This window comes from Bos indicus x Bos taurus, chromosome 19, assembly GCF_003369695.1.
Source record: "Bos indicus x Bos taurus breed Angus x Brahman F1 hybrid chromosome 19, Bos_hybrid_MaternalHap_v2.0, whole genome shotgun sequence".
Taxonomy (NCBI): Eukaryota; Metazoa; Chordata; class Mammalia; order Artiodactyla; family Bovidae; genus Bos; species Bos indicus x Bos taurus.
The window spans coordinates 25,502,329-25,508,390 of record NC_040094.1 but is presented as its reverse complement, the minus strand read 5'-3'; positions in this window follow the sequence as shown (position 1 = coordinate 25,508,390).

The window sequence follows — 6,062 nt, the reverse complement described above, 5'->3', positions numbered from 1 at the left end:
GAGCCAGTGAATCACACTCATGGTTGATGGCACCATGGTGTGATTGAAGGCGGAATTAATGCTGTGGTTTAGTAAAGAAAGAGCAGGGAGACTCGAGAGTTACAGAAAAACGGTGTTGTCCATATTTTGTTGGTTAACCTGCTGTTTTCCCTCCCTGTAGAAAGATGAGAATGTATAACCATGATGTTTCAGCTTCCTGGTAAGATTCCTGGAAAGAGCTGGTTCCGGTTTCTCTGCCAGTTGAGACCGAAGGTCGCTGAGGTTTCTCAGCTCTTTGCCTCTGAAGCACGGAGCTGAGAGCCAGGTTCTTGAAGAGGGAGGGAGGGTTTGGGGCGGGGGGCGGTTAGTCACATGAGAAGTGCAGGGGCTGTGGTCAGAGACGCCAACTACTGGCTCTGCTTCATGGACCCAGGCCTCAGTTTCCCCTTCTAGCCAGTGAACAGGCTGGTTCCAGAGCTGCTGGCTTCACTGTGTCTCAGTGGTGTTTCACTGTCCCCAGAGCTGTGGCCGCTGCAGGCTGGCCAGCACCAGTGTCTGTGGCAGGCCGGGGGAAGGTCAAGGAGACGACCGAAGGTATGCATGAGTTTGTGGATGGGACTTAACCCCATCCCATTCCACCCTCTGGGTCCTCTCGTGAGGTGTCCCTGGGGCCAGCGTCCCCTCTGACGTGCTCTCTGCAATGTTTGTTCAGAAGATGCCCCTTCTTACACTTCTTGTGTTTCCCAGTCTGGACCCCTCCCACCAGCAGTTCAGGCCCATTTGTCCCAGGCCCTTACTGCCCTCACTAGTCTGCTAGAGATCAAGGCAGACTTTCAGGAAGCCGGGTAGTCTCTAGTGGAGACTGACCTAACCAAGAGCGCCCACTTCAGCAGCCTTGCAGTTCTCACAAACAAGCAGAGCCTGGAAAATTACTTTTGTGCTCAGGCGCTCAGTCGTGTCCAGCTCTTTGTGACCCTGTGGACTGTAACCCACCAGGCTCCTCTGTCCATGGGGATTGTCAAGGCAAGAATACTGAAGGTCGGTTGTCATGCCTTCCTCTAGGGGATCTTCCCAACCCAGGGATTGAACCCAGGTCTCATTGTGGGAGGACTCGTTACATCTGAGCCACCAGAGAAGCTCAAGAATACTGGAGTGGGTAGCCTATCCTTCCAGGGGAACTTCCCGACCCAGGAATTGAACCGGGGTCTCTTGCACTGCAGGCGGATTCTTTACCAGCTGAGCTACCCAGGAAGCTGTAAGAGCTTTACATTTTAAAGATGTATTTCCCACGGTTATGGGCCTTAGCCTCTCACCGTCGAGCCCACACTCTAGCACTCAGATGGTGTGGCATCTGATACATGTTCTGGATGCCCAGGCCCTCCTTGGGAGCTGGGGAGCGAGGATGGGCAGTCGGGGCTGTCCTTGGCCAGCAGCTCAGGGCGTTCCTCGTGTATGAGGGCAGCAGGGCTACAAACTTCTCTCTATTCATTTTAGTCTTGACACAGTGTGGGATTTGAGATACATTTTTGCTGCTTGATGATAATGGCAGATACCTCATTCCTCTTTTCCATTCTCCATCTTGGGAGAGGTACCAGCTACCCAGGACAGCTTGTGGAGTCCGCCGCTGGATGGAATCTCTCCTCCCCTGGAATCTCTCCTCCCCTGGTGTCTCCAGTCTGACCCCGTGAGTGCCTCCCCTCAGTTCAGCCTCTGTCCTCTCCCACTCCACCCCTGCGGCAGCCTCTTTCCCGCTTCCTCTCCCTGCCTTTCTCCTTTCTGAACCCTGCAGCTGGGATGTAATTTGCATCGCCTTTGTGATTGTTCAGTCGCTAAATTGTGTCCGACTCTGTCGGACTTTGCCTTCTCCTCTCCTTCACCCTCAAGGATGGAGACTTCTCCGGGAAGCTACCCATAACTTCCAGAACTGGGTTACGTGTCCCATAACGCTGCCACGGAGTCTCGTTAAGTTCCAGGGTCAGGGTATAAAGTCATGCCTGGGATACAGATGGAGCGTGATAAAAATTCCTCTCCGAAACCCTGAGGAAGGTGCCTTGCTGAAGACCCTTATCGCGAGGCCGGGTGCCGCTGCTGCCTGCCCCTGTGGGAGCAGGTCACAGCTTTCTTTGGGTGAGCCCCAGGAGAAGTCACAGACCTGCAATTCAGGCTCTGTTATGCAAACAGCAGGTGTTAGACTCACACTCAGGCGAGCTGCTCACTTTTGAAGAGGCCCGGGGACCCGAGACAGGCCACAGGAGTAGCAGGGGCTTGAGCTCGCCTCAGGCCCTCCTGCCTGGCTGCTCAGGGGATGGAGGGACAGGTGTTGTTCAGTCACCAAGTCATGTCTGACTCTCTGTGACCCCATGGACTGCAGCACACTAGGCCTCCCTGTCCCTCACCGTCTCCTGGAGTTTGCCAAAGTTCATGTCCATTGAATTGGTGATGCTATCCAACCATCTCATCCTCTGTGACCCAAATAACTTAAAATTGCTTTCCCCATTTTTTTCCCCCTCCCTAGCTTTTTCAGACAAATACCATGTGTTTGCTGAAGTGAAATACGCATGGAATACCAGATTTCTGCACCCTCCCCGCCCCAAACCTGCACACCTGTACACTGCATCACAGTTTCCTCTTACTGTTTGTCTGTGTGCTAGACTGTGAGCTCCATGAGAGCAGGGCCATGTCCGGCTTGTTCATGGGGGTCCCCCATCCGGGTACCGTGCCTGGCACCTGGCAGGTCCCCCCGACACAAGGCTGACTGTGTAAATCCCCTGCTTTACAAGGGACAGCTCCGTTCTCTGAAGGCCAGGCACTGCCTTACAGGCCAGTCCTCATGGTTCTGCCTTGCACACGCAACACGTGATGCTTTGTTTCCCCTGCTAGCAGCCTCTGATGAGCAGGCGTCTTCGTGTTCTGATCTCTGTTCCTCCTACCAGGCCACTCCAGAGTGATGCCTAAAGTGTTTGGGAAAATGAATAAATTGTGGAAACCCAACCAAGCTCTGGTGTTTTTGTCTGCAGGCTGGTCTGCTTCTAGCCAAGACTTGTTGTTTTTCAATCGCCCAGTCGTGTCCGACTCTTTGTGAGCCCGTGAGCTGCAGCATGCCAGGCCTCCCTGTCCCTCACCATCTCCTGGAGCTCGCCCAAGTCCAGACTACTGGTTTCAAAAAGAGGAAGGTTATCCATAAGTGCATAAATTGCACTCTTGTAAGCATCTCATTAAGGAGGTCTCCATAAAATTCAAAATTCAAATCTTAATGATCTGGCTATATATGAGCTGAAGCTTCCCTGATATAAAGAATTCTCTGAAGAGTCATGTAGATAGTCTAGAATATTTTTTAGAAAGCATTCATCTGTACCAAGGACAGCAGGAAGGGAAGCGGGCATGTGGAAGAGAGGCCTCAAAGAGGCCACTTCTTAGCATCCAATCCAAGGCGTGAGGAAGTGACGTTGGCCCAAGGAGGACACAGAGGAACAGACTTATTCCTGCCTGCGGCCCTTTCGCCTAGGGTAGCCTCTGCTGTCAGGCTGGGCGGTGTGAAGAGTTACAGTGCGATGTGAACTCGAAGTTTAGATGAAGGTTAGCAGAAAATGACAGCTTCACAGATTGATTGCTGCCCAAATTAGTTGATGTATAAGTCTTTGCTTTTAAATCTAACATAACAAGAAGTAAATAGAAGTCAACCCACTTTTTCTTCTTTTTAAGAACTGAAAGGACAGAATGTCTTTGATCTTGAGAACAGCATACTGGCTTCAGGGCAGACTATTGTTGTGTAATCTGACAAGCAATAATGTAGAACTTTTCTTACATGTTTATAAAATAAATCTTAAGTACTGTAGCTTTTTAAGAAAATGAAATTCTATGAATGTTTCACAGAGCTTTGATGTTCTTGGGAGCAGTTAGGGAAATGCTCACTCAAAAGCTTATTTCAAGTAGTTGTGAGGCATTGCAGTGGGCTTTTTTGCTCTGCTCCAAACACAGCTAGGGTGTAGGTGGTCTTTAACACACCACAGTAAGCACTCAGCCCCGGGGCTCTTAGCTGGTTTTGTTAGAGCAATTCCAAAGGCCCGTCCTGGAGGACAGAGTCTTCAGTAGTTGATGTTCTGTGTTACCTCAGACTGTCACCCCCCGCCCCCAACCAGCGTTGGTCAGAGCTAGAGAGCAGATGCCATTGACAGGAGAGCTGACACGGCCTTCCCATCCCTTCCTGGGGCTCTCGTGTTTAATGCGTCACCTCTGTTTATTGGCGAGGGTTCCTCAGAGGACCCATGTGCTCCAGGAGGCAGCCAGCCCTTTTTGCTCAGGTAGAATGTCAGAATTCTGAGGACCGTCAAATAGGCTGGCAGCTGAGGCTGGGCCTGGGGCCCTGGGGGCTCATTCATCTCATCTACAAACTGGAAAAGACCAAGCAAGTCCCTTTACTTCTCAGGACCTCCATGTCCCTGTCAGATAACAGGCTTGGCGGGAATGTCTCCAGGTTTACTTCTAGTGCTAATGTGAGTTCTAGGATCTTTGCTGAGCTTTCCCAAGGAGCATCTGGAGTGGAAGTTGGAGAGGAAGGAGTTGGGGACAAGCAGCAGACATTACTTGGCCGACAAAGTTCCGTCTAGTCAAAGCTATGGTTTTTCCAGTAGTCATGTACGGATGTGAGAGTTGGACCATAAAGAAAGCTGAGTGCCGAAGCACTGATACTTTTGAACTGTGATGTTCAAGAATCACTCAGACTTCAAGGAGATCAAACCAGTCAATCCTAAAGGAAATCAGTCCTGAATATTGGAATGACTGATGCTGAAGCTGAAGCTAGAATACTTTGGCCATCTGATGTGAAGAACTGCCTAACTGGAAAAGACCCTGATGCTGGGAAAGACTGAAGGCAGGAGGAGAAGGGGGTGACAGAGGCTGAGATGGTTGGATGTCATCACTGACTCAATGGACGTGAGTTTGAGCAAGCTCCGGGAGATGGTGAAGGACAGGGAAGACCTCATGCTGCAGTCCATGAGGTCACAAAGAGTCGGACACGACTGAGCGACTGAGCAACAACAAGATGCCTAAGCCCTTGGATCCTTGGTTCCATGACCCAGTGCAACAGCACCACCCAGCCCCGCCCCCGCCTGCCCAGCCCCAGTTATGGAAGGACAAGGGGATCCTCGCCCTTGTTCCCTTCCCCACTCAGCTCCCTTTCACCAGCAGACGCACACACACGGATGTTTTAACATGGGAGAATTTTTAGGAGTAGCGCATGTGTTAGTCAGCTTAGGCTGCTGGAACAAAATACCATGGACTGGGTGGCTTAAATAACAAATTTATTATCTCAAATTTTGGAAGTAGAAGTCCCGAGATCAGGGTGCCAGCAGTTGAGTTCTCACAAAGCCTCTCTTCCTGGCTGGCAGACAGCATCTCTCTGTGGGCTCACGTGTCCTCTCCTTGGCGCATGAACTTGGGGAGAGAGAAATCTCTCCTCTTCTAAGACCTCCAAGCCTATTGGACTAGGGCCCTACTAAAGGCTCTGTCTCTAAATGCAGTGACCTTGGGGATTGTGGCTTCAACATATAAATGTGGGAGGGATGACCCAGTTCTGTCCATGGCATCCAGGAATGCAAGGATCCCGGTGTCTGTGTGGAATGAAGTCCCTGCTTTTTAAAGGCTCACAGACTGGGAGGAGTTTAGACCCATGGGTCTGGAGGCAGTAGGGTTTGTAGTCGTTCAGAGTCCTGGATCTGGAGGAAAACAGTTTTGTTTGAATCCCAGCTTGGCCACTTATTAGCATGTGAGAGAGTGTGTGTGTGTGTGTGTGTGTGTGTGTGTGTGTGTTCAGTCACTCAGTTGTGTCCGACTCCTTGTGACCCCATGGACTGTAGCCCCCCAGGCTCCTCTGTCCATGGGATCTCCCAGGCAAGAATATTGGAACAGGTTGCCATTTCCTGTTGCAGGGGATCTTCCCGACCCAGGGATCAAACCTTCATCTCTTGCCCCTCTTGTGTTGGCAGGTAGATTCTTTACCACTAGCACCACTTATGATCTGGAACAAATTACTTAACCTATTACTGAGCCAGCATCCTGATCTGTGAAATCAGGATAACCGAGCA